This window comes from Paramormyrops kingsleyae, chromosome 10 (assembly GCF_048594095.1).
Source record: "Paramormyrops kingsleyae isolate MSU_618 chromosome 10, PKINGS_0.4, whole genome shotgun sequence".
Lineage (NCBI taxonomy): Eukaryota > Metazoa > Chordata > Actinopteri > Osteoglossiformes > Mormyridae > Paramormyrops > Paramormyrops kingsleyae.
The window spans coordinates 12,563,070-12,575,189 of NC_132806.1; the positions used below are offsets into that span (position 1 = coordinate 12,563,070).

General features: G+C 48.4%; 1 long non-coding RNA gene across 1 annotated transcript; it reads right to left on the reverse strand.

Annotated features, from left to right (window-relative positions):
* Positions 1–3,126: 3,126 nt before the first annotated feature.
* LOC111834996 (uncharacterized) lies at positions 3,127–9,134 on the reverse strand. The gene is made up of 4 exons (XR_002836121.1): positions 9,030–9,134; positions 3,679–3,816; positions 3,340–3,392; positions 3,127–3,230 (listed from the first exon to the last, which is right to left on the reverse strand). It is a non-coding gene; the product is annotated as an uncharacterized lncRNA (long non-coding RNA).
* Positions 9,135–12,120: the final 2,986 nt, after the last annotated feature.

Below are 12,120 nucleotides of genomic sequence, written 5' to 3' on the forward strand. Positions count from 1 at the left end.
AAATAAAAATAATAAATAAGAAAACAGGGTGAACTTGCAATCCATCAACGTACGGCATAGGTGTATGCCTATGTAGATGCATGTGTAAAAAAGTAATGGCATTACTGCAAACACTCTGAACAGCAAGGCTTTTTAAGATACTCGAGGCAACTCAGAAATGACAGGTAATTAGCAAAAATCAGAACAAAAGAAGTGAGATCCATATCTATCCATCCATCCATCCATCAATCCATCAATCCACCCACCCACCTCGGGCGGGAGCCCAGACCATATCCCAGGCAGTTCCGTCAGACCCCTCTATTGCAGGTCATGTCTGTCTGTCTGTCTGCCTGTGTATTATATATAAAAATCACCATCCAGAGATGCCAATATTCCTGCTCAACTTCTGTCAATATTTTCTAAGGAAAAAAGCCACTAATACCCCAGCTGTGCTCCAACACACACGGGTGACTGGCATCTGGTTTAGTAAATGATGACAAAGTCTTTGGCTGGTGTCCAAAAGGGGCGGGTTTGGGGGGTGCCCCCATCTCCACCAGATGGTGTGACGTAGCGGTGTAGGAGCTGGATACTTTAGCTTCCCCTCCACCAAGCGCCACTTCTCCAGGTCCTCTGAGCTACATATGGAGGGTTCCTGCGCAGGTCTGTCAAAGGCTGCAGCCCGCAGGTGAAGCCTGACTGCTGGAAAAGTGCCTCCTTTGGGCATGTAGTGTACAAAAAGGAGAAAAACTGAATTATTCCTTTTCTTCTCAGACACTCTTTGCCATGCATACAATTCTATGCCATGGATGCGATGGTTTCATGAAGCCACATATTCTCTGCATCAGTCTCTCTAAAGGAGCTTTGTAAAGGACGGGCCAGCTGTGTCCCATGCAAGATTCAAACCCGCCACTGTCTCTCAATCTTTTACAGCTTTCACGCTTCACAATATTGGACCCCCTCTTGGCTCAAGGCTACCACTGACATTTAGGTTATCGCCTTCTGGAACCTGCCTGAGTTTCAAGATGAATTGCTGTATGAAAATTGCCCAAATCGGATGGCAATTTGAGAAGGGTGGTGTCAGTCGTTTACATTAGCATGCAGTGGGCAGTGCCGTTCTCAGCGGTTACAGTGTGAAAATCTGAAAACATAACATTATCTGAATGGGTCCATTACTCTGAAAAATTGCCCATGAGATGATTTTATGAGCAAACAATGCAACCATTCAGCAAAAAAAAAAAAAAAAAAGTTGTTAAGTTTCAGTGGACTGAGGAGGCAAACCATGGGAATGAATATCGACACTCAGCCTAACATCATCCCCCATTATGACTAAAATGCCCCCACCCACCTCGCCAGAAAATCACTATAAGTTCCGTGGGTCCATCTGCGATTTTGTTGATTTCATCACCACCATTGAAAATGATATTTCATCACATGATTGAGGCTTTAAAGTTTAACAAAACGCCAACCCCACTTGGGGATATCTGGAGGAAGAGACGAGAGGAGATACGCTTGTTCAACCTTGAAACAACCTTTTCATGTTTAGAGCAAGCCATCAGTCCAAAAATAGGCGGCTTCTTCATACTTAGAAGCCTGGGAAAACAAATCCAGGCTATTTGTGTCCCTGTACGCACCTGAGCAGGGCATGTGCACCAATGAGGGGCAATTACAGGAGCGGGAGTTGCCCCGGCCAGTTGTGGTCTGAACAGACGACTCTCTCGAGAGCTCCTTAATATGAGTCCGGCTAGAGGCCTCATCCACTGCCAGCTACAGTAAGAGGTGATTCACTTCCAAAACTACTGCAGGGGTCAAGTGCAACATCTTGCCTTCCATATTATCAGACAGATGCCATGAGATCGAAAAGCAGTCGGCATTCAGTACAGACATGCAACTCAATTTGGCCACAGGTCTGAAGACCAGACGGTGCCTGAAACACAGGAGAAGTGGATACAAAATATGTATTTCTACAGATCTATATTCACTGCTAATACCGTAATGTAGGGGCAACAACTACAGCTCTTTGTGATATGTTAACTACTTCCCATTACAGGACAGGTCCAGAAAGCCTCCTAAATGATGGTGTGGCCACGTCTCACAAAACAGCCCAACTAAGCACCAGGCAAAAGCTTCTTCTGTTAAGTCAGGGGATTGAATTCCACACAGGTGCCAGTATTCCCAGAAAGGATGTCATCCCACCAAACAGCTGAACCTCACAGACCTAGAGGATGGCGCTAATGAGCAGGCCGGTGCACACACTGTAATTAAAACAAAGAAAAAGAACCACATGGTGATGGAGTCCAAATTGGCAGATCAAATGCCTAATGACATAAATAAATTGCTACTTCTGTTCCACAGTTTTAGTTTGGGGAAAAGAAAGAAAACCCTTCAAAATAAGCCCCTTCAGGAAGCCACACTACAGAGCAAACAGGCACTGAAACAATGTGCAATTATCAGGCCAAAGTGAAGATTACCAGCAATCAAAACATGAATGTACATGTTCAGCACCAGCACAGGGCCTAGGGGGGGTTACTGTATCTCGCTGACCTGATGAGGAATGTCAGGCGTCAACAGAGTATAAAACTTCAATTAGGTCTGACTGAAAAGGGTGAAGTGAAATGAAAAAAAAAATAAATAAAGATTATGCTTGATAATTTATTTTCACCTTTACTGCTCCTAGCACTGAAAGCATCTCAGATCAAAGTATAGGTGTCGGGTAGTGTTCTGCGAGGTCCATTCCCCAGCATCGCAGCAGGATAAATTACAAATTCATGGCAAAGATCCCTCCACCCCGGCACACGGACGCATTCCTTTCCCAACTTTAAAAAACCTGTGCCCTTTAAAAACTCTTTGCCCTCCTTGAAATGATAATCAGTGGTTACATATTCTGACAGAAAGCTGTCAGGCCGTGTATAAAATCAGGACATGGCTTAAATTATTCCACTTGTGCATATTTAAGGATAAACAGCAAATTAGCTGAAATTTCGGTTGGCGAGGCAGAAAAGAGGGCGAGCAAGATGCAATTTTGATACCTACCGCGGGCCCTATTCCCGGGCATCACTCTTCTCCCGAGTGGTGTAGGGAGGGAGTGTCGAAGGGGGGGATGAAGTCATCATTGGAGGGCGGGGTGGGGGAGGGGTGGCAGGGGAGAGCTCCTCCACTCGAGGTTTCTCACCCATTCTCTTTCAACTGCCGGCCAACTTTCTGCACTGCCACCAGCCTGGCACAGGTACCAGAAGAGCTGCCGTTCCAGGAGCCTGGTGGCAGTAAAGGTTGAACACCCCTGTTCCCCTGCCTGGTGCCCCCAGCGCCCCTCCTAAACCCTTCCATGGAGCAGAACTCATCATCAGCTGTTTCACAACTTACATCAGCGGGGCCTTGGTCCTACAGCATGCCAAGCCAAACCGAGCAGATCCAAGCTGTGGATTTAGTTAGAGAACAGGCAGTCAGAAAGTGTCATGTGCTAGTCATCCCTACTGTTAATTAGCCTGCAGGCCAAATCCCATGGAGATCTTTAAGACCAGACTACTCAGATTTGCTTGGTGACGAAGCTTTGCTGTTTTACATCCTATCAGCTATCACTGCGGTAAAATTACCCCCATAAGGAGTTTTAAGGCATAAAGGAGCATATGTAAGCAATGACTATCTGTCCTCAGGGTGAGTGATAACAGTGAGCACTGCATTCACTGCGGGTTCTGATATTACCATGCCACACGTGGGGGCCGACCCTCTCTCATGGCCAGTCGCAGGTCCACAACATCACTCCGCCACATGTGGGGGCCACCCTGCTCAAACAAACCTGGTGTCTCACGTTTTTCCTTTCAGCCGAAGCGTCCGTGGAACCTGCAGATGACAGACCCCTTCAGCCATTGAGTCACCTCCTCAAATGCAATCTTCTAATGAGTACAGAGCAAAAAACATATTTACTATCACATACATTCACATGCAGACACATCAGGAGTTCTTTACACGTCCATCTCAACTTGACTTCTCCTTCATTTTTCCCGCAATAAATGTGTTTTATAATGTCCTCCAACAGGGGCAGATGAAATTCGGTTAGCGCGCGACAGCCAGACGTATTACAGCGTTCTCCACATGGCCGTGCTCATATTAATTAAATCCGAAACAGAGGAGGCAGCATTTGACGTATTATGCTAATAATTTTCTCTGTCATTATTAGATCGGCGTCATCATTTTGGCCACATCGTTCCTGTGAAATGGATGCCCCCCCTCGCTGCAACCTTATCTTCACCGCAGCGTAACCACAACTCACTGTAGATTGCCTAACATCTCAACACTAATGTCTCCCAAACACATGCCGGGCGTCGACCTGATTTTCCGAGGCAGAGCACTGAGTTAATGCAATGTAAACAGTGCCACATGTAGACGCATCAGGGCCGCGGGCGACGCCAGTGCCGTTAGCACCCAGATGCAATTTCCTCCACTCGCCTCCTAGTGTTTGCATCGCACAGAAACGGCGCCTTGTCACTGTCCCCATCTGAAATGACGGTTGGCCCTTCCCCACCCCGCACAAGCGCAGAGCGGCTGCTGAGTGTGGACGGACGGGAAGATGGCGGTACGGGGGGGTCGCGGCGCTTTGCTCTCCGGCTACCTAGCCGCAGACGCCGAACCGATGCGCCCCCCGCAGGCCACTTGCGTAGATGCCACTCGCAAATCGGGCCCTTGGTTCTCGAGGCAGGGTGCCTTCGTCTGGAATAAATGAGGGACGTGTTTTCTCTTTCCCGTCTGGAGGAGCGTCGAGTCCCGAGAGGAGAGCTCCCTCACTAAACGGGCGGCACGCCATCCATCCATGGGACGGCGCTTCCCCACGCAGCCAGTGGGTCGGGGGGAGAACTCTCCATCAAGCCGCGGCCCATTAGGCAGCCTCGGCCATGCCGTTTCGGGTGGCTCGTGTTAAGGCTGGCTCTTGTCGCTCTGTCTCCGCTGCCGCCGAATGCTCCCTTAATGCTCACAGACTCCTTTTCTTGTCGCCCATCCCCTTCCAGAAGAGAAATGACTTTTTCCTCTTTCTTCTCTCACCCCTTTTTTGCATATCAGACGTTACTGGAATTTCAACATGACGTCTGTGCATTCACCCGGGCCGGCTTATGTTCGGATGAATGCAGATCATTGCCTTAAATTCACAATGTTTGATACATTTAAATTCTTAATAGGAACGATTATGAATTCCAGGAGAATCGGGCTCTGTTTGAATAGTCGGAGCGGTAGGCCGGTTCCCATGCCGGCAGAGAACAGAGAAGATCAGGCGTCATTGTCAGTGCTGACAGGATTAAGCCGACTTGAAAAGCTGATCAAAACCCAGGGAGGTTCCACCGACCCAGGGCCCGGGTGGCGGATCAGGCACTCCGACGGCGCCGTGACATTGATGAGGGCGAGTCAGAGAGGCCTCCCTCCCCATCGACCAGCCCCGCTGCCCTCATACGCAGCCATGAATTTTGTCAAGCCACCCCCCCTCTATGTGTCGGGATGTTGAGCACGGTGACGGGGGGGGGGGGAAATAAGGACAAAGGGACTCCCCCCAGTGCAGCAAGCTGCGAGACACAGCTGAGCTAAATACGGCCCATCACGTTCCTGGCTTTCACTGCTCCACACTTAGCAAAGTTCAAATCACTGCCGCCACTGAGAAAGAAAGACAGTCCTGTGTACATGCCACAGGATTATGCTGCTGCTCATTTGAAGCAATTTTTAAAGCAAACCTTTGGGGACGTAATAGACACCCCCAACTTGTTTCATTGGCGCTTAACGTGTCGGGGCTAAACCCGGACAGACCCAAAGCTTTGCGTGCCGGAAAGAGCACCTCCCAACACAGGAAGACGTTAAGGGCTTCTGTACGGCATTGAGTCATGGCTGATGGCACTCTGGGGATATAGTATCACTCTTGCCTCTTTAGATTTGTCACCTGCGCACAGTGAGCCGGTGAGAAATGTGACCTTGCGATGCAAAGCAAGGTGCTCGAAGGAATAAGAAGGGAAAAATGGCAGCGCTGTAGGCTGAGGGCATCGTATCCAACTGAGCTGCCGCGAGCATCGCCACGACACTGCCGCCATCCGCCATCTGGGTACCGAGGAGGTCCCACCGACGGAACCTCAAACCGGATGGCGGGGGCGAGGAGGGACCTCTTGATCTCCCCACCGATGCAAACTGCACAAATGCATTAGGGAGCGCGTGAGCGCGCATAGATCCGCTCTCGCGTTTTTAATCTCACGTGCGCTAGGTACCCATCGACTGACGCGTATCGCATAGCCGGATTAACGAGAAGAACGAAGCAACTTAATAAAGTGCCTTTTCGAGCTGCTTTTGCCAGTGTTTGCGGTTCGCTGTTCCCGGCGGCACGGTCGCCAGCCATGCTACAGCTGCGGCGGAGTTTAAAGGAGGAAGGAACAGAAAAAAATAACATGCGAAAGGGGGCGTGCGTATCAGGAGTCAAGGTACACCGAAACATGCAGTGACAGCTGTGGCAGCCAGGACCAAAATAAGTGTGCTCTCCTGCTTATTTGTGCTGTATTATCAGTGCTCTCCAGACGCGCGCAATCAGACTGGATGTGTTGTGTAAGAATGTCAGAGGAAGCTGAAAACACACAGAGTTTACGGCTTTTATGTTTTAAAAATATATTTTCTTGTTTGGCTGACACCCCCAACCCGGAGTGATTCACAGAGCTCACGGCTACTTACTTTGCCGGTTTAAGCAGCCAAATGTTAACTAAAACAAATCAGGCTAGACAGGAGTACTCCAGCCGTGACCCCCCCCAGCAGCCGGGCCGGGGTGACAGCACAACCTCCACGGCGTCGGCTGTCTCCTCAATATTTTTTCCGCTACCGCCGATAACTGAATTTCTGACAAGCGCTACTGAAACGCGGCCCAATTGCTACGCGAGGATGCGTGAATCTGCCCAGCAATCAGGACAACGGTTACCAAAGAAACCCTGAAAATGACATGTGGCCCTCATCACACCATATTATACCCACCCCCACCCACCCATCTATAACGGCTCGCACACATGCCAACGTTGGAGTGCGTGCGTCTCTGGCGGGAAGGCGGGAATCCCGGGAGGAGCCGGGGGACACGGGGCCGCTGAGGGACCACAGTGCGCTGCTTTCCTCATCATCCACATTGTTATTGTTCTGTCGTTCGGCAGACTCTCGTCGCCGGAGCTGGCTCTGTGGTTTACATGGCAGGAGGCCTGGAGACACAAGATGTGAAAACCAAGATGGAAAGCAGTTGGTTCGCAGTGTCGGGGGCTGGCTCGCAGCTATTCCAAAGCTTAGAAGACGGTTAATTTAGCCCCCGTTCAGCTTGAAAACGCAACAGAGGCAAACATGCAATGACTAATAACAAATACAACCTGGCATGCTGGGGGAGGGGTTTAGGATGTCACTAGATTTCTGAATACGGTTATAAATTGATTCCCCCCCCCCCACCAAATGGTTCAAAGCTAACTGTTACCATGGACACAGTTCTCAAAGTTGTTACAGGAATGATGTCTATTATTGGTTAACTTTGGGAAGTTTTCTTCTTCAAGAGGTTCATGATGCAAGAAATTCACATTCACTTAGCCACAGAAACTAGTCTCACAAAGTTAGGGCTTTAGAAAGTTCCCATTGGGCGTAATAGATATTTTTCATTTCGAAACTGAAGGTAAACGAGTCTATGTTTACAGTTGTACACAGGATATTTTCTAAGAAATATTTTTATGTCCTCTTTAAGATACCAGTCTTGCCTATAAAGACACTCCTCTACTTGTGTTCCGAAGGGCCGTTCGAAACTTGAATTGTGCGCAAGTCGTTATTCCACATTTCTTTAAGGGTATACGCATGTACAAAGAACTAGGATGCTGGGAGTACGCACACTACGCTGCTACGTGGCGGGAGTAGCGGCCAGAAGTAATATTAGGCGGAATTGGCGCACAGAAAAAAAAAAAATTGATGTTGCGGACAGGAAACAGGAACCCAAGGAACACAATGTGGACTTACAGTCCTCTTCGTTCGTATGTCTGAAAGTTCGTAAGTAGAGGAGCGTCTGTACTTTTAAATCAAAGACATGCCTATTTTGGAAGTATCAGTACACTCATTGGGCCAACTGGGTGGGGCATGGCGGTGTCTGATTAGCAGGATCGCCTCACACCTCTGGAGACCAGCGTTTGAGTCACTGCCTGTTCTCTCCAGTTTTCACAAGGCATTGCCAGGTAGTGAACATGTGCGCACCATCCTGGGTTGTTCTCTGCTTTGTGTCCATAGTTTCTTGCACAGGAGATGTGGGTATAGAAAATGGGTGGATGGATAATCCCCCTGACTGACTAGTTTCTGGCAGTTGGTTTAGGCAGAAACCCATCAGGATCATATCCAACTATCCAGCCAAGATCCCACTTGTCATCCACACCTTACCCAGCTGGTGCAACATGGCCCAGACAGGATACGGGGAGCCTGACCTAAACACTGAAGCCCTGAATCAAACGCAGGGGAAACTAAAATAAAAAGAAAGAAAGCAGTACCTCCGCTTGAGCATATGCATGCGATTTGCCGTGCTCGACCGTAATTTTTTGTTAGGTGATACTTATTATCTGAAAAGCTGGTAGGTGGCTAATATCAGCACGTAATAACATTTCGGGGGCTTATTATAACGGTAATATCACTGCACGGACCCAGAGACACTCGAATTTCTTATTATTTTGGTGCTGAAATGTTCCAGGAGTTATAATGCTCACTTGTTAAGTCACAGGTAAACAGGAGACAGCACCATATTAGGTTTTCTTTTATCTTGTGCTTCTTGTTGATTTATGCCCAGTAATTGCGAGCAGCTTTACAGCACCGTTAATATCGGTGCATAGAGAGCAACATCCACGTATTAAAACTCCGAAGCACGATCGCACCCAGCACCGAGCAAGTGCGAAATAAATATATAAAAATAAACAAATAAAAAATCTGGACTAAAATAACAGTATACAAAATATAAAAAATGGAAATGTAATAAAAGAACTGCAATAAGAAGGCAACAGCGTGATGTGCTCACAAACGAGGGGACGGCGGCACGGACTCACACGCGGCGCAGGCGGAACATCCCAGCGCGGCGGCGGCGGCGCGCGTGCGGCTCCTGCCTTTTCATCTGGCATGCAAATGCTGCGCAGGTGAGCGCGCGATCAATCATCGGAAAGCGCGCTGCAATCGGCCGCCGCGCCGGCTCGCATTAATATTTAAGCCTTTCGGAGTGTGAACATTTTTCATGTCGCTGTTTATCGCACTCTCGGCCGAAATCATGTAAGGAAAGAGAAAAAGAAAGAAAGGGAAAAGCCCTGTTTTTTATGGTGGCCCAAAAAGGCCGACAGCCTCTGTCTGCCACAGTCATTTTAGAACGTTTGGACACGCGCGTCAGTTTCCGCTGTCAGCGCGCTTTGTCACATTGGGATTTTTTAACGATGTAGGGGCACTGACCCCGTTTCAAGCGTGACCCCGGCCTGAGTGAATGTCGATGACGCGATCGGTCTCATTTAGGATGAGATTATTGCTGCCTGCACCTCAGGGCCATGTCGCCCTATCGGCTACATATGCGATTGCCTGGGGCGCTACTTCATTAGGGGGCGCAAAAGAGCGAGTGGGAAAGAATCAGGAGAAATACCACTGGTTAAATTCTGTGACATTACAGTTCTGTAGATTAATTTTAATATTTCATTACTTGTGATACAGATGCAAGCTAGCTAATTAGCGCCCAGATATGCTTTTTGATATATATATATAAAATTTGTTTTCTGCTGCTCTGGCGGGTGGGGCACTCAGCAGAATCTTGCTTAGGGCTCCAGAACACCCAGGGCCAGCCCTTCTGCACCCACCCGCCAGCAGGGAAACACGAACCAAAGCCGACTGTCACCGCAAACAAATGACCGCAGCCTTAGTTTATGCTTCCCTACGTGGCACGCAGGTGTGTATCAAAATAATTGGGGCAGAAATAAATGTGGGTGCATGGGGGGGTTATTTAAACGCCATTATTGTTTACTGGTATTTTCTGCTCTAAGATCTGGCTAGGTAGGCACTTCACAGTCTCATGAAAAAAAATGACATTGCTTTGACCTTTGACCTTTGTGGCATTAAGCACCAGCTAAGCGTCTGGACGGCTCTAGCTGCAAAATCGGCTTCTGCATTCCCTGTTTCCTGCATCTGCTCACAGAGCAGCCGATGGCGCCCTCCCCGCGGCTCGCCAGCACATGGCCGCTCCATGCTCCGGCCCTCACTGCAAATTTAAAAATTGGCCGCCAGTGGTGTGTTTCTTTTTCTTTCTTTCTTTTTTTCCTTACAGGACCCCTCTGGACTGCTGCCTGGTGATTCGTAACATGGTTAAATGCAATCAAGTAAAGGATGGTGGACTGTAGCACCAGCTACCAGCATGCACACACACACACACACACACACCATGCTATGTCTGGGTGCCAGCCTGCGCTGGATCCCACCCCTGACACAGATCGTGGAATTGGCCAATCAGAAAGATCTCTCAATGCTGGGCAAAACTGTGGATCGTGTTCCTCTTGTTGCTAACGCTTGGGCTTTATCGCCTGGAAAAACAGGCGCATGGGAGGGAAACGCAGCCGGACACGCTAAGGCAGCCGCGAGCAGGTGATGCCGATAACACCCAACCGCTATCCTAATTAGAGGAGTCACAGCAGGTACAACTTTAAATGTAGAACTGCAAACAGTAGAATACTGAAATGAATATAAATTAAAAAATGGCATCACCTCTCAATATGCTTAGGATATCACTTTCTCTGATAGGATATATGTATCTTCTACATTTATCTAGATTTTTAACTACCTTTACAGCTGTGTCGGATGATACAATTTGTAATATACCTCAGTAATTTGATTTCTATTATGCATGAGACCGTAAATGTGGTGAAACTGAATCAGCTTTCAGAGGCAGACAGAAAAGACGTTTCTCGGGATGTTCATCTGAAATGATAGATGGGGGCTGACGAGCGCCTCTGATTCGCCACACCTGATTTGACGGTGAAATTCCAGTGATGATTTACCCGGCACCGTTTGATTATCTGTCCTTGTCCCAGTTAAATAATTGAGTGGAATGACTTTCGGGGGCTTGTGAGAAGGAGAGAGGCGTGCGGCTGATTTATATGGCACTGACAGGGACGGCGAGCCTCCCCTTTAATATTTGCACTCAAACATTAGCCCTGTCTTTTCTGAGGCAGCGCACCTCAGAGGCAGAAAACATAATAGTCTTTACCTGAAGATGGAGAAGGGGAAAAAAGTAGCAAATAATCACAAAAGTGATGCAGGGAATCCCTCAATGGAATGGGACAATTAAGATGGCAGACTCGAGACAGTCCTCAGTCAGATTTTCTGCTTCACACATGATTAATATGAGACTATATTTTGGGGACCCTAATGACGATGGACCCCTGAATTTTTTTCGGCCTTTCTCTTACGGTTCCCCGTGTGACTCTGTCACCTCTGAGGTCACTCAGACACCTGCATGCGACGCCGTGAGTTCTTCACACAACAGGACTATGTTTCCCATTGGCCTTAACCGGCAAATGACAGCATCCCAGTGGCAAGTAATGAAATAACACACCTCCATTTCCCACAATGCTTCACTTATGATTTCATCACCATGAGACATACATTTCCCACAATCGCTAATAGGCACCTTTATATTCCTCAACGACCCAGAGTCTGAGGGTCATCCATCAGAATGCGGTCTGAGCCTCTGACACTGTGAGTGATTTCTGCCCTACTGTAGTTGTGTGGCTGCAGTGGTGTTTGTGTGAGGCTGGGGGCCGCGTGAAGTGCCAAAGACAGACTCTGCGTCTGATTACACCAGCACACAGCAGAGCTCGGCCTGTAAAGACACGTTAGGGTCGACCGACGGGGGAAGGAGGAGAGCGACTGGACTAGGGATGTCTGCACCGGGATCAGAAACAAGGCTCAGTTTGGTGGATGGAAAGGGTTAAGTGTGACTGGATTAAAGCCTGGTGCACACATCCGTTTCCATACTGTAATCCTCTTAGTGCCCACTTCTAATACATTTCTGTGTCTTTTCTATCTCAGAGCGAGGTGAAATATCAGATTAATCGCTTAGCTCTGAGTATATCATATTACATTCTTATCTAATGCGGGGGGGGGGGGCAC